This window comes from Halichoeres trimaculatus, unplaced genomic scaffold (assembly GCF_033239565.1).
Source record: "Halichoeres trimaculatus isolate MK-OKI-2021-1 unplaced genomic scaffold, fHalTri1.1 fHalTri1_scaffold_18, whole genome shotgun sequence".
Taxonomy (NCBI): Eukaryota; Metazoa; Chordata; class Actinopteri; order Labriformes; family Labridae; genus Halichoeres; species Halichoeres trimaculatus.
Window position 1 is genome coordinate 29,649,024 of NW_027437196.1, and position 15,435 is coordinate 29,664,458.

Genomic DNA, 15,435 nt, shown 5'->3' on the forward strand with positions numbered 1-15,435 from the left:
ATTCATCAGTGCTTTACATGGCAGTCAGAAAGCCCATTTGTTTTATATAGGATACAGAGGCTCTATATAATATAATATAATATAATATAATATAATGTAATATAATATAATATAATATAATATAATAACATATAATATAATATAATATAATATAATATAATATAATATAATATAATATAATATAATATAATATAATACAATATAATAAAATATAATATAATATAATATAATATAATATAATATAATATAATATAATATAATATAATATAATAATATAACTCCCCTGCATCTAAAATTCAATTCTGTAAAGTCAGGTGACAAATGCAAAGGAAGATCTGGACCGTATATAGACTAGTATCAAAACGTATAGAAGTACATTTGAGTTAAAAACTCAGAGTTGAATTTATTTGACCACTGTTTCCAAAAGTTAATGGATCTTGAATTGCACATGTCCTCCATTATTTCAAAAATATAAACAAGATTCAACGTTTAAGTTAATATAAAACCATGCAAACAGTCAGTTGTTCTTTTTTTTTGTCTGTCGCCTTTGTTTAGGACCTCCAACTGGAGACCAAATCAAAATTTTAAAAAAGATATCAGTGGAGCAGCTCTGTTTGTTGCCCAAGTGTAAGTTTATGTTTTGATGTCAATGAGATAGTTTCCTAAAAGCTTAACCCTTGTCACTAACAGCCAGTTCAATTTAAAATAAAAAAGGGATATATGTATTTTAATTACTCGTATTATTTGTACTAGTTTTCACCTGTTCTCGTTAAGAACAAAAACAACCCTTCTTGATGATCTCCATACAGCCAGGATGTAATGATAATGTGTATCATCATGTTTCTTTCTGCAGCAGTCCGCGCAGTCAGCACACAGCCTTTGTAAAGCTGACCTCAGAGTTTCACTGGGTCTTTTAGACAGCATATCAAACAGGTCTGATTTAGAGCAGCTGTTGTAAAGATCTTGATTAGGCCTTAAAATATAAATCACAGATGAACTGGAGCTCCACTGGGACATGTGAAGTGGACTCCTGAATGAAAGTGAGAGAAAGAGCTTTTGGGGAGAAAACCCTACAGGCTGATGCTCACATTAGTCGATTCCTTATATCATATCGTCATGACTATTTCATGAGCTGCGGTGAAACAGGGTTGCTGCTCTTAAAAGGTTTCTGTGCTAACCAATCAAAATGAAATGAACTCTTCCTCACCTTCATCAGTTATTCCTCTATTTTCACTCCACTCGCTCATTTGCATTAACTTACCTCTTGCATCAAGGCTCTGTTTGGTTACCCATGGGTGTTTACTTTTATGGGTCATTCTGCTACAATTACCATGGAGACTGCATCAAAGTCAGATGAATGTTTGAGTTTTATGATTTTAGGCTCAGGTAATAAGTTCATACTGTAGCAGCTTTTTTGACTAAAGAGAAGAATTTTGCCTAAACAGCCTGTCAAATCTGGAAAAAGAGGAGGAAGACTGTTCAATAGTGTCAGCTGTCTGTTTGTACAAAGATGATTAGATATTTATGTTGAAGGAGATGACAACATCTGTTTTTTTTTCTGAAAGGGAAGCAGCTGTCATGTCAGCTCCACACCGAGTCGTCAGTGTGACACCCCATACTTAATTATTCGATTCCTTTCTCTCCTCTCTCCTGTCTCCTTCTCTCTGCATCGCCCACTTGTGTCTCTTTAAGCTTCACCTCTTCTATACATCAACCTTGCCGGAGCCCTCAAGTCTCCAACACATATCACTTTTGACTGGGGAATCAATAACTGAATTACTTTTATGAAACCACACCACTAGAAGTGATGAGGCCTCTGCGGCTGCCTCGAGCCAACCACTTAACATTTTTAATCTTGCAGGAGTTCTGTATGGATCTGCCAGTTGAGGAAGAATTGGAGGGAAATCAGACACCCGGATGTTTTTTAATTAGAGGCAGGAGCCAAACAAGCAATGTCAGCGAGGCCTCTTATCAACATTAGTCAGCAATAGTGAATGCGTGTGGAGGCTGTGAGGCAGAAATGTGTGACTGTGCAGGTCACTTAAACAGACAGGAATTAAAAAAGCACATAAGCATTTAAAGTGTTTGGCAGAGGCTCTTATCCGCAGGAATTCTCAGGACGTTGATCGACAGACAGACAGACGCTTCGGAGGAGTTGGCAGATACAGGCCAACAGGCTGACAGAGACTACACAGAGTGGTTCAGACTGCATGTGAAGGAATTTGACAGCCCAGTAAGGTTTTATGATTTACAAGCCAAAGATGTCTTGGCAGGATCTGGGTTAAATTTAGCCAGAAAAAAACGAGCATGTCAGTTTTCAGTCGCATTCCAGGGACTATCCATGAATGTTGGATTTTATCCCCATGTCATTCATATAGATGCTCCATAAACTGCAGATTCACCGGAACCAAAATGTGTAGCTCATGACATTAAGTGAGTAATGAAGCATCTTTATTCATATGTTTTATCAGCCTGTTCAAATTACAATCACTGTTAACACACAACATGAAAAGGAAAATTCCTGACCAGGCTTGAGTCAGTCTGAGATTCTAAAGGTGTGATAGCACAGACATCATGCTGTGTTGTGATGAATACTCTAAAATGCGATACTTTGACAGTTTTCCAGTAGATTCTCTGCAGTTACTTTCAAATCACCTCTAAGATATTCAGCAGTTCATTGCTGCTTAAGCAGCAGCACAGCTTTGTATTTCCGCTGTACATATGTTGTTTTAATCACAGCTACCCAGGTGACATCAGAGACTCCATCAGCACCAGCAATTACACATCATCTGCCCCGGCTATCTGCTGACAAGGTGTAACACACAAAGACATTTTTTTCCAGTGATGTTCAAAAAAACTCACAGAACTTCAGCTCTGTGCAGTTTGCTGGAGTTTGGGGCTCGATTATTCAGAAGGCCCATTAGTCACAAAACCAGAAGGCCCTAAAATCAGGAGGTTTGATAGTCAGAATGCCCTTCAGTCAGAAAATCAAAAGGCCTGTTAGTCAGAAAATTAGAAGTCTATTAATCAGAAAATCAGAAGGCTCCTTAGTTGGAAAATCAGGTGGCCCCTAATTAAGGAACCGGAGGCATATTCAGAAGGCCTGTTCGTCAGAAAATCTGACACCCCTTAGACAGAAACAGGAGGCGTGTCAATCAGAAATAGGAGGCCCGTTGGTCAGAAAATCAGAAGTTTTGTTATTCCAGGAAGCCAGAAGGCCAATTAGTCAGGAAATCAGAAGGCCTCTCAGTCAGAAAAACAGAAGGGCCATGAGTCAGAAAATCAGAGGGCCCGTCAGTCAGAAAATGTATCCTTTAGTTGCTGTTGACCAAAGTAGGTGTAACCCCTGAAAAGCTGAAAACTTTTCAGCCTCTTACTGTGCTGCTGTTAAGAACCCATAGTTCTCGCAGTATTACGGCACCATCTCACAGCAACTTGAAGGTCACCTGAGTCTTGAGTCATGTGATTCAATCATGGTGGAGTAGTCAGATGGGCAGCACTGCAGTGGGCTGCAGCATGTTAGTAACTCAAACTTTTTTAACAACTATTTTCTGTGCGAACATGGCCTTATAAATGTTCAAACCAAAGCAGGTTGAAACAAACAGCGGGTTCAGATTTATAAACCTGAATTGGTTAGTGATATTTTGTTGCTATGCTAAGCTAGTGCTAGCCATAGCTCATCATTTCAGTGTGTTTCTTAGCATTACCATCTTGCTACTCAAGTGCTGCTCATGTGTCTCTATGCAAGCTATGCCATGCTGGTATTAGCACATGGTGTAATGTGATCTCATTGGATGTGAATTGATGAAATGTTACTGCTGTTATGCAGTGCTGCATTTTTTACAGCAACATAAAGATTCTGTCGTGAACTTAGAGATATTTTGGTATACTCTGCACTGTGATGAATAAAATAGATTTAGGGACTTTTGAATATGTTGTGTACACTGCTGATTTAGTTTATTCACTGGTCCTGTTGCTTACAGGCCACTTATTTTCCCCTTCCCTGGGAATAACTGAATCAGTGAATTGTGATGGCAACCTACTACCAGAGCTGTGACAGACAATCGTCATCATCATCATTATCATCATCATCATCATCATCATATCTACCTGTGTGATAGGAGGTATAGAGCCCATTCCTGATTGTACTTATTTTACACTTACACTCTGATGAACTCTCATATGGACTTCTGAACTAAAGACAGACACCCATTCACACCCCGCTTTTTGGGTGACCATAAACTTGAACTTCATGAGCTTTAAGGAAGGAATTATTTATTTGGTTGTGTTTCCCACAGAATCTTGGTTGTTGTCCTGCTATTTATTTTTTGTGTCCTGCAGCAACCTCCAGAATCAGAATCTGAATCTGAATACTTTATTGATCCCCAAGGGGAAATTACACTTCAGTTTCATCCCTTCTAAGACAGTGTTTCCCAATCCTGGTCCTGGAGGACCCCTGCCCTGCATGTTTTAGATGTTACCCCACTCCAGCACACCTGATTCAAATGAATGGTTCGTTATCAGGCTCGAGCAGAGCTTGATGACGAGCTGATCATTTGAATCAGGTGTGTTGGAGTCGGGACATAAAAAAACATGCAGGGCAGGGGTCCCCAGGACCAGGGTTTGGAAACACTGTTCTAAGACACACATACACACAAAAAAAAAAAAAAAAAAAAAAACAGTGAGATGGGAATACAAGAATGGTGGAAGAACATGGAAGATCTTGGATCATGATCATGATTGATCAACTGTAGATGTGTAAATATCTACTGACTTCACCTCAAACTGTAGGTCACTTGCACATTCTGGTCACATATTGTGTTTATTACTGGTCTTAAACCTCCATGAGCAAACGCTTAGTTTCTAAATTTAGCCCATATTCATAGCAGTACTTATTTGGAGTGAGTGCTACATAGGCACACAAGGGACCTCATTGTACTAATTTGCCCAGGGCCATTGATGTTGTTGAGATGGCTCCCTAAAAGGAGTGAACTATATCCATATACATTATGTGTATGATGAGCTGGATGGAGAGGGGAAAGTCCTGACCATTTGAGGAGTCTGTTCGTGAAGGAGGTGACAAAGATTTCTGGAATTATATCCAGCTTTTTTAGTTTTAGGATGGAGCCAACAAAAAGCAGATTGTTCAGAAAAAAGTATGTGTGTGTTATGGCACAACTCTTATGTGCAGGTGTTGATCCTCTGGCAGCTCCAGAGTAATTTTACCCCTGGTTATTCTGATAATGATAATTTGAAAGCACTATTAGCAGACTTTATGTGGTATTTTTAGGTGAGCATAAGTTGATTTTTTTCATTAATTAGTTTATTTTTTTCTAACTTAAAAAAAAAAAAAAATGAGCGCAACAACTCTTATAAACGCTGCAGTGCAGTCCATTCTGTTATGTCATCTTGTGTTATTTGTTGCGGCTCAGATGAATAGTAAAGTTATTAACATTTGGTGTGATCTTTCTGAATCAGGCGGAGTCTTTTTCGATTCATTTAAGGGTGCAAAAAAAAGAAGTAAAAAACAAAGGCCTCCTCATTAATTCCCCCAGTCTAAGATAGGTGAGTTTAACACTGTCCATTTCAACAGTTCAGTTAAAGACACTGCCATTTCACATCACTGATAAAAAAAAAAAAAAAAACATGTTTTCAAATATATTCAGAGGGGGACTTCTTTAGCCAAATGTTGGCTGAGGTGAAAGTCAGCACAGATAATCTAACCACATAATACAGAGAGCTGCTCTCCATGTTTTGTCCATCCCATTCACATATTGAGAGGGCCAGAGCTGAAGCACTTAGAGTTTTCAGCGCTCTTCAGTAAAGCACAGGGTGCACTCAGACTTTAACACAAACATTAGAGATAATTACCTCTCTGACATTTTCAAACAAGAATAGAAAACAATGACTTTTAGGAAGAGTAAGACTGATTGCATGGCTGATCCTGTGGACCAGGTGAAAGTTGCATTTTAACTGGAAACCTGTTTGTCTTAAATTCTGTTATATCAAACACGAGCATGGAAAAACTTATTCCATTACTTGTATCTAATCCAATCATTAAAACAATGCATGATTGGTTCATAAAGTCACAAATTAGTGCCTGATTTCAGGTCAAATGACTAATTACAGAAACACCAGAGCTTATAGAAACTGCTACAAAGCAGACCAGCCTGGGCCAATGTACCTGTTAATTCTTTTTTGTTGGAATTTGTTGCAGAGTCTAATGTTTTTTTGCTGCCTTTAAAGTGTGAGATCACAGTGACAAATTTAGGATGATAGAAAGACAACAGTAACTCAAGTAACCACTGGTTCCAACTGAGGTCTGCAGAAGAGCATCTCTGAACACACAACACGTCCAACCTTGAGGCAGATGGACTACAGCAGCAGAAGACCACACCGGGTGACCCTCCTGTCAGCTAAGAACAGCAAACTGAGGCTACAATTCACACAGCAACACCAGAACTGGACCATAGAGGACTAAAAACCGTCTCCTGGTCTGATGAGTCTGGATTTGTGCTCCACATTCAGATGGTAGACTCATGATTTGGAGGAAACAACATGAAAGCATGGATCCATCCTGTAAAAGCTCAAAACTTAATAATGACCCATAACGTAATAACGACCCATAATGTAATAAGTTAGGCTTTTTAAAAATATAACAGGCCTATAACGTAATAACTGACCAATAACATAATCAAAATCCTGAACCTATAACGTAATAACTTTTGCTGGATTTTGTCAATATTTAGATTCATAATTATTAAAAAATACTTAGTCCTAACTCTCTCTCTTTTTACTGTAAAGAGCTGCTGGATGCAGCAGTGGTCTTTAAGAGCTATTTGCCAAAGACAAGTTGATGTATTTTTCAATGTAGAAAGTTATTTAAATCAGATTTTTTTTTTTTTATGTTTAAATGTAAGAAAAGGGAACAGTAATCCTCATTATTTGTGTGCTCAGGTTAAATATGTTCAATTCCATTGTTCTATTGTTCAGTTCAGGATCTAAAGTTGTTGAGACCACAACTCAATTTTGTTATTTATTGTTTAATTTTATTTCAAAGAACACAAGCCACAACAAATGTAGTAGATTTAAGGAACAACTGTTACAGAGTTTTAATAAAGATTGCATTTTTCATTACAAAATAAGCACTTTTTTGAGGCACTAACTGATATGCTATACACTGTTACAGTCAGTTATTGTGTTATTCACCTATAACATTGTCAAAAAGGGCAAACATATTACACTCTTGGCTGGTTATTATGTTATCAGCTCAGTTATTACATTTTCAAAGTTTTTGTTTTATTTTTGCATCAGGCCCATAACACGTTATGGGCTTCGACACATCCTGCCTTAAATCAACACTTCAGCTGCTGCTGCTGGTGTAATGGTGTGGGGGATATTTTCTTGTCTCACTTTGGACCCCTTAGTACCAACTGAGCATGGTTTAAAGTCCACAGCATACCTGAGTATTGTTGCTGACCATGTCCATCCCTTTATGAGCACAGTGTACCATCTTCTGATGGAGACTTCCAGCAGGATAATGCTCCATGTCATAAAGCTGGAATCATCTCAGACTGCTTTCTTCAACATGACAATGAGTTCCCTGTACTCAAATGTCCTCCACAGTCCCCAGATCTCAGTCCAGTAAAGCTCCTTTGAGATGTGGTGGAACAGAGATTCTCATCATGGATGTTCAGCCACAGATCTGCAGCAGCTGTGTGATGTTATCATGTCAATCTGGGGAAAAATGTGGGAAAAGGTTTCAGCATATTGTTGTATCAATAACACCAAGGATTAAGACAGGTCTGAAGGCTTAAGGGGGCTCAACCTGGTACTAACTAGGTGGACCTGTAAAGTGGACGTTGAGTGTAGGTCATGACAAAGACAGCATGATGGAGGCCATAAGGGCACAAAATACACCTCTGTGACAGGGCAAAGTTCTCAGCGAGTGAGCTGCTTTGATGACATCAGAGGGTGGAGCAGAGTTCAAAGATACAGATGGAGCTGGCGGTTTGACCTTTACGGCTGAAACACACCAAATGTGTCTCTTTTCTGACTCCATTCCATCACAGCATCAGATCATATTGGTCTCTCAAGTCAGTTTGTCAACTTACACTAGATCCGCTCTATTTTGATCCGGCTACAGCAGGTCGCAGCAGATATACCACAATTCAGTTTTTGATGGATGCCAGAGCTGTGACTCTTCCATTCACCATAGGGAAGATCAACTGGGATAGGGAGTTGTGCATGAATACCAACTAAAAACAACTGGTGACTTTCAAAACAAAGATAAACGGACATAATAAGTTGAGCCAGACCAGGGGTCAACAGGTTTGAGGTTTCACAGCCCAACATGAATGAAGAGAGACTTATCAATGTGGGTCGAGCAGGAACTCCTCGGTCTGTGACTCCAGCTGTCTGTCAGTCGTACAGCTTGTTGGACTGAACACGCAACCTGTGTGAGTTGTTGTCTGTTGTCAACATGCAAGGGATTTATTTATTTATTTATTGGATGTTACATAGTGCTACCAGCATAATATCTTAAATGTATATCATTTGATGTTATGTTATATAAGAAAAGTACAGGTAAAATGTGTGTGATGAAAGGAGAAAGATAATAGATCATGTCTGTTTCAGTGGGTCAGGGGACCCTGAATTCTCTCACCCAGCAGAACCATCCAAATAATTTGAGATGTATTTTTTTATGAAACATGAAATAATGAATTTTTGTCCTGATCTTGTCTCTGATGCTCCACCTTAATTTGTCAAATCAAAAAACAATCATTCACTGACTGTAATGGGACGATGCAGAGGATTCACCTCTGTGTGTCTGAGTGATTCGACTGTCACACAGCATCACATCGAGCAAAGACTGGGATTCAAAACGAGCAGTGACTGGTATCCAGATTGACAAATTGGATTCAGTTGAGTAAAATGAATACACTCTGACAACTTATTTCCATAAAATTTACATATGACACATCCCACTGCCTACTTCGCTTCTCTTGGCCCTCTAAACGGATGGCTTGGTCCAGGAAATTAGCATGATTAAGATGCAAAAGGAAGTATATTTGAGCATACGGAGCAGTCACAGGGCTTAGAGGTGAAACTGCCTCTGTGAGTAATTCCTTATTGGTGAGGAACATTTCAAACTTCAATGATCACCGTAACAAAAGTTTTCATATGGAACTGAAACACAGTTCTTTGAACCATGCGCACAGAGGTTTTGTATTGTTACAGTTTAATTCATAAAGAATTTCGTTTATTTTTCTGTGAAGGTAACATGTGGAGTCAAAATGTTATGCATATTGTCTGCTGAGCCAGTGGGGGGCCTCCCAGCACTCTCTGCTCAGGACCCTGCTCTGGCCGGGGGCAGCCCTGCACATTTAACACATCAAAGTCTTCTATAGGTCAAGGGGAGTTCTGCTGCTTCTCCAAAACCCCTTTAGTGGCTCCAGAGGGAGCTGTGTGAAGTCTAAATATTGCCTGCAGTGATATGACATGGCTCAGAGTCAGTTTGGGCTGATGACTTATTCTTTGAGAGTGAATAAGAAAATCTGGGGCAGTAGAGCAAGAGAAGAGTACCAGACCTCTGCAGCCCACTCCTCGTCTCTGCTGGAGGGTACGGGCCAGAGGGGAACCTGTGAGAGCCCAACACAGCCCACATACCTGAGTCTGAGTGGGTGAGGATTCAAAAAGAAAGTATTAATGTGTGAAATAAAAAATCTCCTGCTCTAAATGAAGAGTTTGATTATGATTACATGCTTTTGTGTATCCTTGAAACTGCTTGTTCAGGCAGAAAGGATTTACTGGACTTTTTAAATGTGCTGCGGGAGTGCTGCTCCAGTGAAATGAACATACGGCTATCTGGAGATCTAATGGTCAGTATCAGTGTTCATCCCAGAGAAGATGAGAAGGAAGATGGAGCAGTGTTTGTGTACCCCAGCTCGTCATCTCCTGCACGACGGGAGCGTCCTTACATGAGCAGTAAACCCTGCAGGGAGGAGGATGGCTTTCTGGAGTGGGCGTCTGGTGACAGCAGAGAGAACAGGCCCACAGCCTGTCTGTGGGTTCTGCTTTCAGTGGTTACCCCAGTGAGAGGGGGGGGGGGCTCTGCTTGTCTGAGAGGAGAGAGGACAATCAGTCATACTCCAAAAGGTGTTTTCATACGTCAGGGTGAAATGAGTCCTGGCCAATCCGTGTCTGTGTCAAGAGCCCAGGGGGTCACAGATGAAAAACAGGACTTGTCTGGTCTTGTGGTGGCTTTGCAATCAAAGACCGGGTGTAAAACTGTTACATCTCATGGTTCCACAATGAGTTGAGGTCTAAAAAAAAAACCACAAGTATTACTGTCTGTGTTTTCTTATTTAACCTTTATTCTTGCAGACTCAGATTATATGATCAAAAATACCATTACGCATCTCAAAATTGTCTAAGCTTCAAATAAAGAAACAATAGATTAAAAAAAAAATGTTCTTGCACTCTCCTTCCATCTTCTGTAAACATCAACCCAGCTGTGATTAATACTTGGCTGTGATTGGTCAGAACTCCCAAACAAGCCCTTGACTAAGGGAATTCTACAAAACAACAGTACCAGATCATACACCTCACATCAGTACTGGGGCGTTTTATTTTGGCTTTTTCACACTGAGGTAAAAACATTTGCTTGTGCTAGCATGCTAAAGTGGTGAGCTAAACAATATGAATGTTTAAATTTGTTTGATTTTTTCCTACAATCCAGGCAACAGCAGCAGAGCTGGTGAGTGTATCTCCAACACCACAAAAATACACAAGATATGTCTGAAGTCCAACTCTGTTCCATTGTTTGTTGGCTGTGTTAATCAACTCACACCGGCTGAGTGTTCAGTCCAACAAGCTGTAGGACAGACAGACAGCTGGAGCCACAGACTAAGGAGTTCCTGCTCTACCCACTCCATTGATAAGTCTCTTCATTCATGTTGGGCTGTGAAACCTCAAACCTGTTGACTCCTGGTCTGGCTCCACTCATTATGTCTGTTTGTTATTGTAGCAAAACTAAAAACCATGTGGTTTTGACACACTTCGTTTTATTTTGAAAGTACCCAAGTGATTTCCGGTTGTTTCTGTGTTTCTGAAATGTAAACCATGAGCAATAGCAAAAAATTGGAAACATGTTATAAATTGTAACTTTTGCCATGTTCATTAAATGAAGTAAACTGCAGAGATCCAGGGGTTGAAAGACCTCATCCTCCAGCTCTGCTTTGGTTCATGTCTTCTTGTGCACAGTTTTATAGTTTTTCCTTGTTGATCACAAACTGAAGAGACTTACAACTTTTTATTATTGGCAGACAAACCTCGAGTTAGATGTGATGTGTCTGTGCTGTTGCACACAAAATCCATCAGTTGGGTAAATGATTTGAGGTGTCAGGCCTGGAGTCCAAATGTAGCCAGTTTCACAGTTTCTCAGTTTCTCATGGCCCCCAGCTTTCTGCTTACAATGTATTACACTGAAATGAATTATGTTGTGAATGATCTGCACATTTACATTTTCTATCAGGGTCACAAATCAAAGTCTATCTGTACGGTCTCTCTAACCTCCATCTGGGCTTTTCACAGTCTGCTGCTCTAAAGCTAGAGCTCTGTACATTCTGCAGACGCTCAAAAAATCTTTAGCTGATGTCTTTTCAGAATGAAGAAATTAGAAATATTTGGGTCTAAAAGTGTTGTTTGAGGTCAAAATAGTCTGAACATGAAAATCAATCCTGATTGAATCAAGATCCTGATCATGACATAAAAACATCCTGACATATTTCCCCCATATCGCCCCCTAATGGCGAACATGTTCCTTGGTCAGAAGCAGACTCTGCTGATGTTTACACAGTAACACTGCAGAAAACTGACCACTGATCATCTGGGATCAGAGACACCTGAGGAACAGGTGAGCTTTAGTTTCTTCTGTCTGTGATGATGGAAGGAGGAGGTTTGAGCTCACTGAGGGACTGATTTTTACAGCAATCACTGAAAGAAACAGTTAACAGAACACTCATTGGTTACTTTCAGGGTTCATGAATATGTCAGTGTGAGCTGCTGAACCTTATTTTCTCTTTGAAAAATGGACACCAAGGCTCATATTTGGGAGTGACAGAGTTTTGCTGCCACACACAGGGATATTTAAACCATTTGCCCACAGATCAGGGAGTTAAAAGCAGACCCTGATGCAGTCTTCTGCTGATGTTGTCTTTTCTCTCCAAATTCTGCAAGTTTTGTGTTTTCCAAAAGCTGCTGTTCTGGCAGCCCCCTCCCGGAGCTTTTAACAAGTTTGGCCGATCCCCTCTGACCTCTCCAAGTGATGAAGTGTCTCAACAACATGCAGCGCTGTTAACTTCCTAATTTTCAGTGTTTAACACGCCATCTTTTTTAAACCCCTGGCTCTTGAGGATGCGGTCTTGTTTTGTTTTCCACACTTTGAAGTCTCCATGTCTGGGGCCAGCTGTTACATCACATTCAAAGTCACGTAGATGACACATCTGGTTCATTTTGAGATTTAGCCAAACAGTGGCAGAACCTCTCGACTTGGTCGGCTTGATGGGTGTGCTGTGCTCCGGCCACGTTACGGGATGTTTGGAGGAGCAGGCTGTTTGCTTTGTCAGGCTGGTGTTGCTAATAAAGTGGCCACTGAGTGGATATTACACCGAGGAAAGACACGACTGCTGTCTGAAATGAAAGAGGATCAGAGTGTTTGGCTTGCCTGACACGTCTGTTTCTCTTCATGTAGTGCTGTGTATGAAGACGGCCCTATTTCCCCTCTAGGTTTTTATTGTTGCTCTATGTTATGAACGGATTAGAAGCCTTTTGAAAAATACTTGAATCAATACCAAATCCCAACAGTTTGGCTTTTCTCTACAGTCACGTGTCTGATGCTAACAAACTTTCCAACAATGTTCAGGGACACGTGATGATCCAAAGCTATGTGCTTACACATCACTTCCTCATCAACCATCACAGACCTCACCAAGAAGTAGCAGAGATACTGAAAGGTAAAAATCCATGGGATCATGTGTTGATGGTCTATCAGATGTAATGTACTCGTGTTATATCACTAAACTGCCTGTGATAACATAAAGAACCTGATGCTGTTTTGATCCATAAAGCAGGGATCAGGGCCTGCCCTTGGCATAGGTGACCTAGGCGGCCGCCTAGGGCGCCATCTGCTGGTGGGGGCGCCAAGAAACATCAGTTCAGTGTTCATTTGCTGTAGTGAAATAAAAGACGAGGAGGGATGTCTGACTGATGCCGACTTGGCCCTTTTATTGCTGGACTTGTAAGAACTTGTTGATTGTTTACCATCTGTTTACAGTATTCTTGAGAACGTACCAGTATGTAGTTTTGTTTAGACCTATTTCAAGTGTGTGATATCGCCAGCTCATGGTTGTCTTTACTTTTATTCACTTGATCGCTTCAACAGGAAGAGTGCAGGGGCGACTTCACAGTACTAAAACCAGTTGAACTTAGCGATTTTAAACATCGTCATTTAGTCAAAATTAAATAAATTACCTCGTTGCTATCCATCCTGCAAACAGCCGCTGAAGAATACTTTTGAGTGAAGCCCTGGCTTCTGTGATTCGCCTACAAAACAAATGCACGCGACCGGCAGATCTGTACCTTTACGGCAGTATACATGCGCTAGCGCTCATGGGTAGTTGAGTTCTCTTTCTGGTCCGGTTTGCCTGGGTTGTATTGTTTTGTTGATTATTTTAATGACAAGAGGTGGGATGTTACCATGTTGTAATAGAGAGAGAGGTTTTTGGAATTGCACTTTTTCCCCCCAGGGACTTTTGCACTAAACTTGGAAGTGTTATTTATTTTTATTATGTTTCTAAATATTCCAATGATGTGCATTTTTTGCTAATTGCACTGTTTTGAAAAGTCTTAAGATTTGCTGTCTTGTTTTATTTTCACAAAAGTTCTGTTTGTAAAGTTTTAGAGCACATTGAAGTAATAAAGAATGTATATGTGTTTATCTTCACAATTTATTATGTATTTATTTTATTGTATGTATGTTTGCGTGTTTGCCGCATTTTTGTCTTTCACCTTGGGCACCTGCTGAGCTAGGGCCGGCCCTGGCAGGGATCTCAAACTCGTGCCATGGAGGGCCAAGAGGCTGCAGGTTTTCTTTCCAACCAAAAACTCCACCAGCTGATTCCACTGATTACCTCACCTTTAAGCAGAGGGCAGGAACTAATCAGTGAAATCAGCTGGTGAAGTTTTTTGTTGGAAAGAAAACCTGCAGCCTCTTGGCCCTCCATGGCACGAGTTTGAGATCCCTGCTTTAAACTCTTGCTGTTGTGTTCTGTGAACCACCCTGAAGCATCGCTTTTGTTTCTGTTCGTGGATCTTGTCCATCAATGTATTCATGTGAGCTTTTTCCCCCTTAAAGTTCTGGTGGTTTATATCACCAGGTGGTTGATTCACAGTCGTATCTGTCCCTTTAAAATTGTGGTGGGGATTGCTGACATTAATAACTAGTGATTAATGAATGAGTGGAGCTGTTGCTTTAAGCTTTACTGACTTTTCAGCTTTGCATCCATGTTCACATAGACCTACAGTCTTCTCTCCGGCTTGGATCTGTCCAGTCTCTGGTGCTGGCATTAATCAAGCTGCGTGGAAACAAAAACATGCTAAAAATATCAGCACAGTTATTTATCATGTACAGATAATTAAGATAAGATAAGATAAGACATACTTTATTAATCCCCGGAGGGAAATTCATGTTGTTTGGGCTCTCTTCCAAGCAAAGAATTATACACTCTGATGGCTGCAGGGAGGAATGATCTTCGGTACCTCTCGGTCCTGCAGCGCACAGAGGTAAGACGTCCCCTGCTGCTGATCCTCTGGACTATGATGTTGTGAAGTGGGTGATCAGAGTGACGGATGATGGCCTCCACTTTCTTCTGTGTATACCTTTCCACCACAGCCTCCAGTGAGTCCAAACTCACCAAAAAAATTACCCGTCATATGTTCAACAGACTTGTGAAATGTACTTGTTGGACATAAATTATGTGCTGGTGTTGGTTAGTGTCAGACGCTGCATTAAAGTTTTTTTTTATATCGTTCTTTTCATATTAATTTCAGCCTTTCTCAGCCTGGAGCAGGATGTTGAACCTAAAGCAGCTGGTGCCAAAAACAATCTTTAAAATAGAAAGCCTTGAAGCTGACTCTTTACAGTGTTGATGTTTTTAGTTTACCTGGTTACACACCTCAGTTGATCTTTTATTGGAAATTTCAGAGCTTGTCAACTGTAATTTTGTTCAGTGCCTGTGTTTAACTTTGTCTTCTTTGCTGCTGACTGTCTTGACCATGTCTCCCTTGAAAAAGACATTTTTTCTTCCAAGGATCTTTTTATTGAAAATCGACAGTATAATAAAAAAAAAGGTTTGGTTGTACTATGAAATATTT